Below are 17068 nucleotides of genomic sequence, written 5' to 3'. Positions count from 1 at the left end.
TTTTTGGACTTTTCGTCTAGACTTTGTGCCCGCGCTTCGTGCACTTGGATTACTGGACTAAACGTGTGAACAAAAAGGAGGTATTTGGACATAAAGATAAACTTTATCGAACAAAACAAACATTTATTGTCTAACATGGAGACCTGGGAGTGCCATCAGATGAAGATCAGCAAAGGTAAGTGATTCATTTTAATGCTATTTCTGACTTTTGTGAGCCCTCTCCTTGGTTGGAAAATGGCTGTATGGTTTCTGTGGCTAGGCGCTGACCTAACATAATCGCATGGTGTGCTTTCACCATAAAGCCTTGTTGAAATCGGACACAGCGGCTGGATTAACAAGAAGTGTATCTTTAATCGTATGCATAACACTTGTATATTTCATCAATGTTTATGATGAGTATTTCTGTAATTTGATGTGGCTCTCTGCATTTTCACTGGATGTTTGTTTGAGACAATACATTTCTGAACATAACATGCCAATTTCAAATGAGGTTTTTGGACATAAAGATTAACTTTATCAAACAAAACAAACATTTATTGTCTAACATGGAGTCCTGGGAGTGCCACCAGATGAAGATCATCAAAGGTTAGTGATTCATTTTAACGCTATTTCTGACTTTTGTGACACCTCTCCTTCTTTGGAAAATGACCGTATGGTTTTTTGTGGCTAGGCGCTGACCTAACATAATTGCATGGTGTGCTTTTACTGTAAAGCCTTTTTGAAATCGGACACTGTGGTTGGATTAACGAGAAGTTTATCTTTAAAATGGTGTATAATACTTGTATGTTTGAGGAATTTTAATTATGAGATTTCTGTTGTTTGAATTTGGCGCCCTGTAATTTCACTGGCTGTAGGCCAGGTGTTCCGCAAGTGGAAGCATTCCGGAACCCCCTTCCCAGAAAGGTTAACTATGGGCTGTCTAACTACCCAACGTTTATTGACTTGATTATTCCCGTCATTCTTAGCTTAGCTAAATGGTATAGTCGTTTTGCGTTCTCAATGGACATTTCGGTGCTTTTCATAAATTCGCTCTGGCTATCTACTCTGATTTCAGAGCACTCTCATCTGAGTACCAGAGTGCAGAATAATGAATTTACGAGCGCTCAACACCCGTTGAATATGGCTGGTGTCAGTAAACGTCGGCAAAAAAAGCGTAATTCAATTGTTTCCAGCAGCATAGTTACCTTCACCAATGCTCAGGTTAACACAAAAACTGCCTTACCAGCTCAGCTAGGGTGAGTAAAATGGTCAGAGTGGTCTCATTTGGGTCTGGAAGTAGCTAGCATGCTAGCCAGCGTTATCTTGGGTGCTTGACTGCCGTTGTAAGGCCAGAACGCTCAAATCAACCTTACAACGTGAGACCGAAACGGTCTGAATTTATAAACTGACAATGCTCTGAATTTATGAGCGTCACGTTGTACAATGCCATATTTTCCGTTGCATCCTGGGGGATTGAACCCCAGTCTCCCGTCCGCACGACACAGGGATTCTTTAGCTAAATAGCCCAGTATTGTTCTGCCGACCGCCACATTGTACAGCGCCATATTTTCCGTTCCATCCTAACAGAAACCCAGAGGGTTTTTCATTTTTTTTTTTCATGGAATAGAAACACCATAATATTAATCAAATTAATTAAGCACAGTACCAGTCAAAAGTTTGGACACACCTACTCATTCCAGGATTTTTCTATATTTTTACTATTTTCTACATTGCAAAATAATAGCAAAGACATCACAACTATGAAATAACACATATGGAATCAGTTAAGAAACAAATTCTTATTTACAAGGACAGCCTACTCATTCCTCCACGTTGGGGAATTGAACCCCGGTCTCCCGTGTGCCCTTCCCGTCTCTGGTAATAACAATATGGAAGACTATCAAAATGCTTCTCTATGATGCCCTCTAGTGGTCAAACTAGCACTAACTTGCAGTAACAGAAAAAAAATGGCTGACAATTAAATAACGTCCCACAGAATGCTGCAGCAGCACGCAAGGTGTACCACAGTATGACGCAACTTTTAAAGGAGGAACCACTTTCAGCTCGTCCCAATTATTTATATTATATTATTATTTTTATAGATTGAACATTAGCTAGCAGGACGGATGGGAAGGGCAGATTACTCACCGACCCGATCCTCGCAAGGAACCCTGATCTTTTTTTCCACTAAATCTCAGTTTCCTTCTCCAGCGAATCACGGGGAATCTGGGCCTGGTCATGTGCCTGTAGTAGTATATCCCTCCCATCTGACTCATTGAAGGAAAAACTCTTCGTCCAGTTTGAGGTGAGTAATCACTGTTCTGATGTCCAGAAGCGCTTTCCGGTCATAAGAGACGGTAGCAGAAACATTATGTACAAAACAAGTTACGGACAACGCGAAAAAAAAATAAAAAAATAGCTGGTTAAGAGCCGATACGATGGCATCCATCCCCTCCATTCCCAACGCTGGGTGCCGAAGATACATTGTTGGTGTCATGATGAAGTGTGGAGGTCTACAGTAGCCATCATATTTCTCTCCCTCTCCTTGCCTCCCTCTCTCTCGGCCTCTCTCTCTCTCGGCCTCTCTCTCTCTCTGCCTCTCTCTCTCTGCCTCTCTCTCTCTGCCTCTCTCTCTCTCTGCCTCTCTCTCGGCCTCTCTCTCTCTCTGCCTCTCTCTCTCTGCCTCTCTCTCTCTGACTCTCTCTCGGCCTCTCTCTCTCTCTGTCTCTCTCTCTCTCTGCCTCTCTCTCGGCCTCTCTCTCTCTCTGCCTCTCTCTCTCTGCCTCTCTCTCTCTGCCTCTCTCTCTCTCTGCCTCTCTCTCTCTGCCTCTCTCTCTCTCTCTGCCTCTCTCGGGCTCTCTCTCTCTCTCTCTCTCTCTCGGGCTCTCTCTCTCTGTCTCGCTCTCTCTCTGCCTCTCTCTCTCTCTCTGCCTCTCTCTCTCTCTCTCTCTGCCTCTCTCTCGGCCTCTCTCTCTCTCTCTCTCTCTCTCTCTCGGGCTCTCTCTCTCTGCCTCGCTCTCTCTCTGCCTCTCTCTCTCTCTCTGCCTCTCTCTCTCTCTCTCTCTCTGCCTCTCTCTCTCTGCCTCTCTCTCTCTCTGCCTCTCTCTCTCTCTGCCTCTCTCTCTCTCTGCCTCTCTCTCCCTGCCTCTCTCTCTCCCTGCCTCTCTCTCTCGCACACTGTCTGAGAAAGAGATTGTTTATTTCACTTTTTATTTATTATCTACTACACTTGCTTTGGAAATGTGTTTCCGAATTCCAATAAAGCAATTGAATTGAATTGGACAGAGTAACTGTATGACCACAGATCACACAGACCCACAAAAGAATTTGATAAACTGATATCTGTAAGGTGAAATACAGCCATCACAGCAGTGAGATTTGTGGCCCGTTGGCCATCAGAAAAGGGCAGCCAGTGGAGCAGAAAAAACATTGTAAATACAACCTGCATTGAACCTGTTTATATTCCCGTTCACACTTCAACATTGTTACAACACTGTACATAGCCAATAATATAACATTTGAAAATGTCCAATTTGTAAGTCGCTCTGGATAAGAGCGTTTGCTAAATGACATAAATGTAAATGTCTATAGAACTTCTGTGAGTGTAATGTTGACTAATGTTTCTATTGTTTATTTCCTCTTTTTGTATATTATCTACTTCACTTGCTTTGGCACTGTAAACATATGTTTCCCCATGCCAATTAAAGCCCTTTGAATTGAAAGAGGGATAGATAGAGAGAAAGGAAGGAAGACTGACATCGAGGGGGAAAAGAGATAGGAGGGAAAGACTGTCCAGGGCAGGTCAAGAATCCTATTTCAGTGTTTCAAAGTAGCTGTCTCCATCTGTAGGTTTCATAAGTGGGTCCATGGAGTGTCTCCTCTCAGCTGTTAAGAGGGGGAGCCCTGGCTATTAACAGAATGGATGGAACGAACAGAACCCTGACTGTGTGTCCCCAAATGCTACCCTATTCCCTACATCGTGCACTAATGTTGACCAGGGCCCTATGGACCCTAGTGCACTATATGGGGAATAGGGTGCCATTTGGGACACAATCCAGGAGAACAATGCCCAGGCATTCATTTTCTGAGGAAAATGGAAGGGATTTGTACATTTAAAAACGGTTTAATGTTTCTCTCTCTACCAGTTCTGAGGAGTTATCCCTGAAAAGCTAGATTAATAATCTGTAGAATGAGTTTGTCTTAAGGGTCTTAAGAGAGAGAGAGAGAGAGACAGACAGACAGAGAGAGAGAGACAGAGAGAGAGAGAGACAGACAGAGACAGAGAGAGAGACAGACAGAGACACAGAGACAGACAGACAGACAGACAGACAGACAGACAGACAGACAGACAGACAGACAGACAGACAGACAGACAGACAGACAGACAGACAGACAGACAGACAGACAGACAGACAGACAGACAGACAGACAGACAGACAGACAGAGCGAGAGCGAGCGAGAGCGAGAGCGAGAGCAAGAGAGAGAGGACATGGCCAGTAAAGAGCTACACTGCTGAGAAGCTGCAATCAGGACTCTGTGTCTGAAATGGCACCCTATTCCCTATATAGGGCTCTGGTCAAAAGTAGTGCACTATATAGGGAAGAGGGTGGCATTTCAGACACAACCTCTTCCTACACTACAACACTCAGCCTCTATCTCCTCTCAATTCAATTCAATTTGATTTATATGTAACAATGCACATATTGCCAAAGTTTACTTTGGAGATTTACAATATTAACATTATTAAAATAATAATAATCAATATTGTCAACAGGACAACAGTAATAACAACTCTTTCCTCTCCTCTACTCTCCCCCTTGTCTTTTGTTTCTAAACTCCAATCATCACAGCTTTGAGTGGTGCCCCCCCACAGTAAACAGGACATAACTCGAAATGATGAGAAAGAGAGAGAAGCGGAGAGGAAGATGTGTATGAAAGAGAGAAACAGAAAGGTCAATAGCATGGAGCGAGAGAACACGAGGGATAGGTGAATACGAGGAAAAAGAGATGGGATGAAGAGATGACCAGAGAAATGAGAGGATGAAAAGAAGACCAGAGAAAAGAGAGGATGAAGAGAGAACCAGAGAGAGGAGAGGATGAAGAGAGGATCAGAGAAAAGAGAGGATGAAGAGAGGATCAGAGAAAAGAGAGGATGAAGAGAGAACCAGAGACAAGGAAAAGGAGAGAGGACCAGAGAGAGGAGAGGATGAAGAGAGGATCAGAGACAAGGAAAAGGAGAGAGGACCAGAGAGAGGAGAGGATGAAGAGAGGATCAGAGAGAGGAGAGGATGAAGAGAGGATCAGAGAAAAGAGAGGATGAAGAGAGAACCAGAGAGAGGAGAGGATGAAGAGAGGATCAGAGAAAAGAGAGGATGAAGAGAGAACCAGAGAAAAGAGAGGATGAAGAGAGGATCAGAGAAAAGAGAGGATGAAGAGAGGATCAGAGAAAAGAGAGGATGAAGAGAGAACCAGAGAGAGGAGAGGATGAAGAGAGGATCAGAGAAAAGAGAGGATGAAGAGAGAACCAGAGAAAAGAGAAAAGAGAGGATGAAGAGAGGATCAGAGAAAAGAGAGGATGAAGAGAGGATCAGAGAAAAGAGAGGATGAAGAGAGAACCAGAGAGAGGAGAGGATGAAGAGAGAACCAGAGAGAGGAGAGGATGAAGAGAGGATCAGAGAAAAGGAAAAGGAGAGAGGACCAGAGACAAGGAAAGGAGAGAGGAGGGTAAAAGGAAAGAGATACCAATTAGAGTAAACAGCAACAGCTGGAGGCACTTGATGCTTGTGAAGAATCAGATATTGCTTTAAAAGCACTATTAAGTCTAAAACCAAATTGGATTTCTATTGTGTAGGTGAGTGTAGATAGCTCAGGGGATATAGTCGATTTAGCCCTGCTGTGTGTGTGTATCTGTGTGTCTGTGTGTGCTCGTGCGTGCGTGCATGCATGTGTGCGTGCGTGTTTGTGTCTGTGCGTCTGTGTGTGGATGGGGAGGCCTGCCGAGACCTGTCGGCCCATCTTCACATCTCACCGCCCATCAGGGAGAAAGAGAGGAAGAAAGATAGGGAGAATAAGTCTCGGCTGGGAGTAAATTAAGTAGGGGGAGCGAGAGAACTAAAGAGAGGAGGAGAGGGGGAGGAGGGGGGAAACAAATAAATGAGAGAGGAGAGGAGAGGGGATGGAACAAGGGAAGGTAAGAGAGGAGGAGGAGGGGAGGAGGAGGGATGGAACGAGGGAAGGTAAGAGAGGAGGAGGCATGGAACGAGGGAAGGTAAGAGAGGAGGAGGAGGGGAGGAGGAGGGATGGAACGAGGGAAGGTAAGAGAGGAGGAGGAGGGGAGGAGGAGGGATGGAACGAGGGAAGGTAAGAGAGGAGGAGGCATGGAACGAGGGAAGGTAAGAGAGGAGGAGGAGGGGAGGAGGAGGGATGGAACGAGGGAAGGTAAGAGAGGAGGAGGAGGGGAGGAGGAGGGATGGAACGAGGGAAGGTAAGAGAGGAGGAGGCATGGAACGAGGGAAGGTAAGAGAGGAGGAGGACAATATTTGATTCTCATTTTTATTTATTTTTATATTGTAAATATCCAAAATAAGCTTTGGCAATATGTATATTGTTACGTCATGCCAATAAAGCGAATTGAATTGAATTGAATTGAATTGAATTGAGAGAGAGAGAGAGAGAGAGAGAGAGAGATGGGTGCATGTGACTGAGGGATTCTTTTGCAGTTCTCTTCACAAGCGTTAGTTACCACAGCCACAAACTTCTGGACTTGTCTCCGTACTGCTGTGCTGTTTGTTGCTACTTGGCTACCTGCCAAACTTTTCGGGTTTTATTTTTAATCACCATTTAATTAAAACTCTGTATTTAACACATTTACCAACGTCTTTTAATCACCATTTAATTAAAACTCTGTATTTAACACAATGTATTCGTTTTTTCCTCGCTCAACTTTTTTCATTCAACTTTTTCACCCCGGAGGTTTTATCTGGACATGGTTCTACAGGACCTCCACCAGCCGAAGCTCAGTAGTAACATTAACATGATGCCTTCTAATTGCAGTCGCTGTACTCATAATATACGGGAGAACGATCGCCTTACAGCGAGGATAGCTGTGCTGCAAGCCCAGCTTCAGACGCAATCGTTAGGCAAGGGTAATTTAAGTGTAGGAAAGGATGAAACAGCGTCTGTGCCACCAATAAATACAGATAGTAGTATAAATTCCCTCGCACGGTCCCCGCAGCTGGAAAAAGTTCTCAAGGCTTCTGGAAGGAAATGCTGTTGGTATACTCAACCGTTGTCGCTCATCTAGCCGACAGAAACTTTCAACCGGTTCTCCCCATTAACCAGTGAGTCAGAGGCCGCGCCTTCTCAGGTCTCTCCTCCTCCCGTTACGGGGTCAGAGGCCGAGCTTTCTCAGGTCTCTCCTCCACCCGTTATGGAGTCAGAGGCCGAGCCTTCTCAGGTCTCTCCTCCACCCGTTATGGAGTCAGAGGCCGAGCCTTCTCAGGTCTCTCCTCCACCCGTTACGGGGTCAGAGGCCGAGCCTTCTCTGGCCTCTCCTCCTCCCGTTACAGGGTCAGAGGCCAAGCCTTCTCTGGTCTCTCCTCCTCCCGTTACAGGGTCAGAGGTCGAGCCTTCTCTGGGCTCTCCTCCTCCCATTACGGGGTCAGAGGCCAAGCCTTCTCTGGTCTCTCCTCCACCTGTTATGGGGTCAGAGGCCAAGCCTTCTCTGGACTCTCCTCCACCCATTACGGAGTCAGAGGCCGAAGCCTCCCACCATTAGCTCTGACAAATTGAAAACCCTAGTCGTTGGTGACTCCATTACTCGCAGTATTAGACTTAAAACAAATCATCCAATGTTGCTAACATTTATGATACCAAATTTCAATTTACCTAAAAAATGACTGCGTTTTCATCGTTTGAGCTTCTAGTCATAAAATCTATGCTGCTACTCAATCACTTCTTATAGCTACTGTTTACAGGAATCCTGGGCCATATGCAGCGTTCCTCACTGAGTTCCCTGAATTCCTATCGGATCTTGTAGTCATAGCAGATAATATTCTAATTTTTGGTGACTTTAATATTCACATGGAAAAGTCCACAGACCCACTCCAAAAGGCTTTCGGAGCCATCATCGACTCAGTGGGTTTTGTCCAACATGTCCCTGGACCTACTCACTGCCACAGTCATACTCTGGACATAGTTTTGTCCCGTGGAATAAATGTTGTGGATCTTAATGTTTTTCCTCATAATCCTGGACTATCGGTCCACCATTTTATTACGTTTGCAATCGCAACAAATAATCTGCTCAGACCCCAACCAAGGATCATCAAAAGCCGTGGTATAAATTCTCAGACAACCCAAAGATTCCTAGATGCCTTTCCAGACTCCCTCCATCTACCCAAGGACGTCAGAGGACAAAAATCAGTTAACCACCTAACTGAGGAACTAAATTTAACCTTGCGTAATACTCTAGATACAGTCGCACCTCTGAAAACAAAAAACATTTGTCATAAGAAACTAGCTCCCTGGTATACAGAAAATACCCGAGCCCTGAAGCAAGCTTCCAGAAAATACCCGAGGTCTGAAGCAAGCTTCCAGAAAATAACCGAGCCCTGAAGCAAGCTTCCAGAAAATACCCGAGGTCTGAAGCAAGCTTCCAGAAAATACCCGAGCCCTGAAGCAAGCTTCCAGAAAATACCCGAGGTCTGAAGCAAGCTTCCAGAAAATACCCGAGCCCTGAAGCAAGCTTCCAGAAAATACCCGAGGTCTGAAGCAAGCTTCCAGAAAATACCCGAGGTCTGAAGCAAGCTTCCAGAAAATACCCGAGCCCTGAAGCAAGCTTCCAGAAAATACCCGAGCCCTGAAGCAAGCTTCCAGAAAATACCCGAGCCCTGAAGCAAGCTTCCAGAAAATACCCGAGGTCTGAAGCAATGCTTCCAGGAAATTGGAACGGAAATGGCGAACATATCAACACTGTTTCAAGGACAGCCCCCCCCCCCATCTACGTAACATGGCAAAAATCAGAAACATTCTGTTAAAAAATTATGCAGAAAAATAAATCCATGCTTTTTGTGACTGCGGCTATGGAACACTGACCTGTTCACCGGACGTGCTACCTGCGGTCTCTAACTCTGAATGATCGGCTTCCCATTGTTTTCCACCTGTCCCAGACCTGCTGTCCCAGACCTGTCCCAGACCTGCTGTTTTCAACTCTCTAGAGACAGCAGGAGCGGTGGAGATACTCTCAATGATCGGCTATGAAAAAGCCAACTGACATTTACTCCTGAGGTGCTGACCTGTTGCACCCTCTACAACCCCTGTGATTATTATTATTTGACCATGCAGGTCATCTATGACCATTTGAACATCTTGGCCATGTTCTGTTATAATCTCCACCCGGCACAGCCAGAAGAGGACTGACCAGGTTTCTTCCTAGATTCCGGCATTTTCTAGGGAGTTTCTCCTAGCCACTTTGCTTCTACATCTGCATAGCTTGCTGTTTGAGGTTTTTTAGGCTGGGTTTCTGTATAGCACTTCGTGACATCTGCTGATGTAATACATTTGAGTAGAGTAGAGAAAGCGAGAGAGAGAGAGAGAGAGAGAGAGAGAGGGAGAAGAAAAGGGATTGAGCAAGGTAGGTAGGGAGGGAGGGAGGTAATAGCTAGCTCTTCTCAAGGAAAGTGGTGGCAGCGAGAACAGAGTGGGTTTGAAACTCAATCTGATTGATGACAAAGGAGGATGAGGGAGAGGAGTGGGAAAGAGGAAGAGCGAGAGAGAGAGAGAGAGAGAGAGGAGAGAGAGAGAGAGGAGAGAGAGAGAGAGAGAGAAAGGAAGAAGTGTTTTGGAGGAGTTTAAATGTAGGTCGGGACCTTTGTAGACACGCCAGATAGTTCTGTCTCTCTCTCTCTCTCTCTCTCAACAGCTATAACTATAACGACTGTAAACTCAGTGTGTATAAAGCCGTCGTTTAAAGCTGGAATCCTTAATTGGTGAAACTGCCATGCCCTTTAAACAACAAATACAATTTTTTTCTCCCCTCGGACATCATTGCACCTGCAATGCAACAGCAGAATATGTAGTGTCATTTTTTTGTATCCCACACTGCTGGACTCCCCTCACCGGCATGTCCCAAAGCATTGGGGAAACACTTCCTGTGTTGAAATAGACTGCTAGAGGTCTGTTTAACAGAGTAATGGTTAGTTTGTAATAGACTGGTAAAGGTCTGTTTTCAACAGAGTAATGGTTAGTTTGTAATAGACTGGTAAAGGTCTGTTTTCAACAGAGTAATGGTTAGTTTGTAATAGACTGCTAGAGGTCTGTTTTCAACAGAGTAATGGTTAGTTTGTAATAGACTGCTAGAGGTCTGTTTAACAGAGTAATGATTAGTTTGTAATAGACTGGTAAAGGTCTGTTTTCAACAGAGTAATGGTTAGTTTGTAATAGACTGCTAGAGGTCTGTTTTCAACAGAGTAATGGTTAGTTTGTAATAGACTGCTAGAGGTCTGTTTTCAACAGAGTAATGATTAGTTGGGAACTCTGAAGGAAAATATTTTCGTTTGGAAACAGAAAAGGAAATTGAGCATTTCTTGCCTTCTAAACAAAACCCACGTCTCTCTGTGTCGCTCTGTGATGTGATGCTCTGTGATGCTCTGTGATGTGCTGCTCTGTGATGTGATGCTCTGTGATGTGATGCTCTGTGATGTGATGCTCTGTGATGTGTTGCTCTGTGTTGCTCTGTGTTGCTCTGTGATGTGATGCTCTGTGATGTGTCGCTCTGTGATGTGTCGCTCTGTGATGCTCTGTGATGTGATGCTCTGTGATGCTCTGTGATGTGATGCTCTGTGATGTGTTGCTCTGTGATGTGCTGCTCTGTGATGTGCTGCTCTGTGATGTGATGCTCTGTGATGTGATGCTCTGTGATGTGTTGCTCTGTGTTGCTCTGTGTTGCTCTGTGATGTGTTGCTCTGTGATGTGTTGCTCTGTGATGTGTTGCTCTGTGAAGTGTTGCTCTGTGATGTGTTGCTCTGTGTTGCTCTGTGATGTGTTGCTCTGTGATGTGATGCTCTGTGATGTGATGCTCTGTGATGTGTTGCTCTGTGATGTGTTGCTCTGTGAAGTGTTGCTCTGTGAAGTGTTGCTCTGTGATGTGTTGCTCTGTGATGTGTTGCTCTGTGTCACTCTGTGTTGCTCTGTGATGTGTTGCTCTGTGTTGCTCTGTGTCGCTCTGTGATGTGTTGCTCTGTGTTGCTCTGTGTTTCTCTGTGAAGTGTTGCTCTGTGATGTGTTGCCCTGTGATGCTCTGTGATGTGATGCTCTGTGATGTGATGCTCTGTGATGTGATGCTCTGTGATGCTCTGTGATGTGATGCTCTGTGATGTGATGCTCTGTGATGCTCTGTGATGTGATGCTCTGTGTTGCTCTGTGATGTGATGCTCTGTGATGTGATGCTCTGTGATGTGTTGCTCTGTGATGTGTTGCTCTGTGTTGCTCTGTGATGTGTTGCTCTGTGATGTGTTGCTCTGTGATGTGTTGCTCTGTGAAGTGTCGCTCTGTGATGTGTTGCTCTGTGATGTGCTGCTCTGTGATGCTCTGTGATGTGATGCTCTGTGATGTGATGCTCTGTGATGCTCTGTGATGTGTTGCTCTGTGTTGCTCTGTGTTGCTCTGTGATGTGTTGCTCTGTGATGTGTTGCTCTGTAGCAGGGTTCCCAAACTGGCAGCCCACGAGCAATATTATTTGGCCCCCAAAGCCCCTCAAATGTATTATGAATATTTTTGCTAATAAAAAAAATTAAAAAATTAAAAATCTTGGAACTGAGATGCAAAAAATCCCAAATGCAATGTCCCAAGAAGGAAGTGACCCTACCTAAATGATGCAAAAGTTACATTTTAGCTTCCTTCATGAGGAGAGAGAATGCAGGAAACGGTCAACTAATAAAACATTCTGTGGTGCTGAAACGTAAAGCTGCAACCGCAGCGTAATCAATAGGAGGTGCACAGCGCCTGCTGCTGAACATATAACTTGTTATGTGGCGCCAAGCAACAGATGGAGAAAAAAAACTACACCAGTCGAGTGATTCGTTTCAGCAATAAATTTCATTTTAATTTGGCTTTACAAACAACAAGAGGGGTTAATTGGAATCTATAGGCCCATATAAAATAGCCAACCTCAGCCAGTTCAGTTCTTTCTTTCACAAGAAAAAAACAAATAACCTAATAGAAGTGGTATTTTTATTTATTTATTTATTAGGCCTACTTACAATTTCATCTGGCCAAAAAAGGCAGCATCCTACATAAAACAATCATTTAAAGAAAAAAAGGCAATGTCTGTGTGTGAATGTCTGTAGCCCTGTATCGGGAGTCTGGGATAACCTGAGTGTCTGTAGCCCTGTATCAGAGTGACCAGAGTAACCTGAGTGTCTGTAGCCCTGTATAAGGAGTCTGGGATAACCTGAGTGTCTGTAGCCCTGTATCGGGAGTCTGGGATAACCTGAGTGTCTGTAGCCCTGTACCAGGAGTCTGGGATAACCTGAGTGTCTGTAGCCCTGTATCGGGAGTCTGGGATAACCTGAGTGTCTGTAGCCCTGTATCGGGAGTCTGGGATAACCTGAGTGTCTGTAGCCCTGTATAAGGAGTCTGGGGATAACCTGAGTGTCTGTAGCCCTGTATCGGGAGTCTGGGATAACCTGAGTGTCTGTAGCCCTGTATAAGGAGTCTGGGGATAACCTGAGTGTCTGTAGCCCTGTATCGGGAGTCTGGGATAACCTGAGTGTCTGTAGCCCTGTACCAGGAGTCTGGGGATAACCTGCTCCTGTTACGACAAAACAAACAGAAAATACTGTCAGCATGAGACCTAAAATAGCCATGGATAAGCACTAATAATAATAAATAATAACAATGATAATAATAACAATAATAATAATAACAACAACAATAATAACTGTAATGAAAATAATAACTATAACAATAATCATAACTATAACATTAATAATAATAACAATAATAATAATAACAACAACAATAATAACTATAACAATAATAATAATTATAACAATAACAATAACTATAACAATAATAATAATAACTATAACAATAACAATAATAACAACAATAATAACTATAACGATAATAATAACTATAACAATAATAATAACTATAACATTAATAATAATAATAATAATAATAACTATAACGATAATAATAACTATAACGATAATAATAACTATAACAACAATAATAACTATAACGATAATAATAATAACTATAACATTAATAATAATAACAATAATAATAATAATAACAACAATAATAACTATAACGATAATAATAATAACTATAACGATAATAACTATAACAATAATAACTATAATAATAATAATAACTATAACAATAATAACTATAACAATAATAATAATAACTATAACAATAGTAATAACTATAACAATAGTAATAATAACTATAACAATAATAATAACTATAATAATAACAACAATAATAATAATAACAACAACAATAATAACTATAACAATAATAATAATTATAACAATAATAATAATTATAATAATAACTATAACAATAATAACTATAACAACAATAATAACTATAACAACAATAATAACTATAACAATAGTAATAACTATAACAATAATAATAACTATAACAACAATAATAACTATAACAATAGTAATAACTATAACAATAATAATAACTATAACAATAGTAATAACTATAACAATAGTAATAATAATTATAACAATAATAACAACAATAATAATAATAACAACAACAATAATAACTATAACAATAATAATAATTATAACAATAATAATAATTATAATAATAACTATAACAATAATAACTATAACAACAATAATAACTATAACAACAATAATAATTATAATAATAACTATAACAATAATAATAATTATAACAATAATAATAATTATAATAATAACTATAACAATAATAACTATAACAATAATGTTAGCAGCCTATATGACCATTTATTAAATACTCAATTACTTAATTGGAAAAGATACATTTCCCCTCGGACACAATCTTGTGGATGTCGGGTTTTGATGGATGTGATTTTGATTCCTCGATTGACTTATGTGAAAGCCGGTTCCTTTCGTGAGTCTTGATTGCGTTCATAGAGAAAAATGAGGACTCGCAGGTGTAAGTCGATCCAAACATTGTTAGCACATAAAAGGCAAGTGGAGAAGTTGTCCCTCAGCTGCTTGATGACATTATTTCGTCACCTCTGTGGCTGCGGCCTGGTCCCTCTGCCTGTCGTTTCTTCAGTGCGCCGAAGAGCAGTAGTCTTCTAGAGGACCAAGCCCAAATCCAAACAACTCAAGCTTCCTAGTAAAATACAGTTTTCCATCATGACCACGACTGTTTTCCCTCTTCGTTGTAACTGCACATTTAACCCATTTAAAAGTAACAGAATATGTCATCTTAAAAAAGCTACGTCAATTTTCCAGAATAGGAAAGTGGTTAACTGCTGTCCTCCAATTTGTTTTGTTTTTTCTGACAAAATCCATAACCTGGTCATGCAGCTCACAGAATCTCTCTGGAGCTTTTCCTTTACTCAGACCAGCGCACGTTTGTTACGCTCGTCGTAAACATCGGACCAAGGTGCAGCGTTGTAGGCGAACATTAGACTTTTATTTAAAATAAACACAGACAAAACAACAAATTACAAAACGAACTTCAAGTTCTGCGAGCTACACAGCAACTATACAAAAACAAGATCCCACAAACTAAGGTGGGAAAAAGGTTGCCTAAGTATGATCCCCAATCAGAGACAACATTAGACAGCTGTCTCTGATTGGGAACCATACCCGGCAAACAAAGAAATAGAAAAACTAGATTGCCCACCCAAATCACACCCTGACCTAACCAAATAGAGAAATAGAAAAGGCTCTCTAAGGTCAGGGCGTGACAACGTTGTTGTGAAGCAGGAGATCAGGAGATCTGTCACAAGCTTGTGGGGGGAAAAAACGGTGTTGTGTTGCTTGATGTCCCACTGACATTACTTTATCCATCACATCTTTTAGCTCAGCGTTTAGTCTGACACATAGCACACTCTGATGGATGAGACAATGCAAACCATTCATTAGCGTGGCGTCCTTCAACCTGCTGACCAGGCCCCTGTGTCTGCTCACCATAGCAGGAGCACTGTCTGTGACCACAAAGTTGACTTTTTCGAATGACAGGCCACATAGTTTATGTGTTGGGAGGCTAGGGTCAGTCTGTTATATCTGGAGTATTTCTCCTGTCTTAACCGGTGTCTTGTGTGAATTTAAGTACGCTCTCTCTAATTCTCTCTTTCGCTCTCTCTCTCGGAGGACCTGAGCCCTAGGACCATGTCTCAGGACTACCTGGCATGATGACTCCTTGTTGTCCCCAGTCCACCTGACCGTGCTGCTGCTCCAGTTTCAACTCTTCTGCCTGCGGCTATGGAACCCTGACCTGTTCACTGTGATTACTATTATTTGACCATGCTGGTCATTTATGAACATTTGAACATCTTGGCCATGTTCTGTTATAATCTCCACCCGGCACAGCCAGAAGAGGACTGGCAACCCCTCATAGCCTGGTTCCTCTCTAGGTTTCTTCCTAGGTTTTGGCCTTTCTAGGGAGTTTTTCCCCTAGCCACCGTGCTTCTACACCTGCATTGCTTGCTGTTTGGGGGGTTTTAGGCTGGGGGTTTCTGTACAGCACTTTGAGATATCAGCTGATGTAAGAAGTGCTTTATAAATTCATTTGATTTCATTCTGTGGAAACATTTGTTCCAGCGTTGTGAATATGATGTCCCCGGTGGTGTGTGCTTTGAGGGGAATCAGTGCCAGTAGCTCTTCTTTAAAGTCCTTTCCATGAAAATAACGGATATATACACACAACTACAAGCTACATCGGCGTTGTCGGTACTCTCATCATCAGCCTGGCTGAGCCCCTCCACGACAATCCAATTCACATCATCCGCCAGTTCATAGACACAATGTCCGGATGTTGACACAGACAGCGGCACCTGTTTGACAGACGCAATGATGCTATCCATAGACTTGTCTGTAGCCAATCCCTCCAAAACTGTCACCATGCACTTTTTAAATACCTCCTCAGTCCGTGAAGGGTATGTTGTGTTTGGTTAGAACCCAGGACGCTTTTTTTTGGGAGGCACTTGTGACCTTCTGTTGTTGGGTCAGGCCACTAAGGAGGATTCTGCTGCTGTGTTTGTAGCTTGTTGTTAATAATGGTTTAATTTTTATGCCGCTCGGGCCTCTGTCTGGGGCTGGAAAGGCCACTTTGAAAGTACCATTCTTAGATTCGTAATACCGTCTGAGATTAAATTCTTTGCAAACAGCAACATTTTCATGGCAAATAAGACACACTGGCTTGGTATTGGTGAAAGATGGTAAGATAAATAAATATATATTTCTGTCCATTGTTCCCTGAAACTTCGATTTTTCATTATCCACTTTTCTTTTGAGACTTAACCAGACTACAGTAGGTTATGTAGACCTGTTTTTCCCCACCAATCAACGCACAGAGTAATAAACAAAAAACATAATAACTGAATAGAGATATTGGTGATTTTATTAACTTAAATCAGATATACATTTTCTTTTTTTGTCACTGAATGTATTATGTACTAATCAAATGTTTTAAAAATGTTGTTCGTTTCGTACTATAGTCTTATTCATTGTGCTAATTATGTTCTGGCTCGCCGACTATTAAAAAATTACCCCTGCAACCTGTCCTGCAGCCTGTCCCTCGGCCTACTACCCCTGCAGCCTGTCCCTCAGCCTACTACCCCTGCAGCCTGTCCCTCAGCCTGTCCCTCAGCCTACTACCCCTGCAGCCTGTCCCTCAGCCTGTCCCTCAGCCTGTCCCTCAGTCTACTACCCCTGCAGCCTGTCCGTCAGTCTACTACCCCTGCAGCCTGTCCCTCAGCCTGTCCCTCAGTCTACTACCCCTGCAGCCTGTCCCTCAGTCTACTACCCCTGTAGCCTGTCCCTCAGTCTACTACTCCTGCAGCCTGTCCCTCAGCCTGTCCCTCAGTCTACTACCCCTGCAGCCTGTCCCTCAG

Source organism: Salmo salar, chromosome 03, assembly GCF_965601325.2.
Source record: "Salmo salar chromosome 03, fSalSal1, whole genome shotgun sequence".
NCBI lineage: Eukaryota > Metazoa > Chordata > Actinopteri > Salmoniformes > Salmonidae > Salmo > Salmo salar.
The sequence above is the reverse complement of the archived record's forward strand: the minus strand, read 5'-3'. Positions refer to the sequence as shown.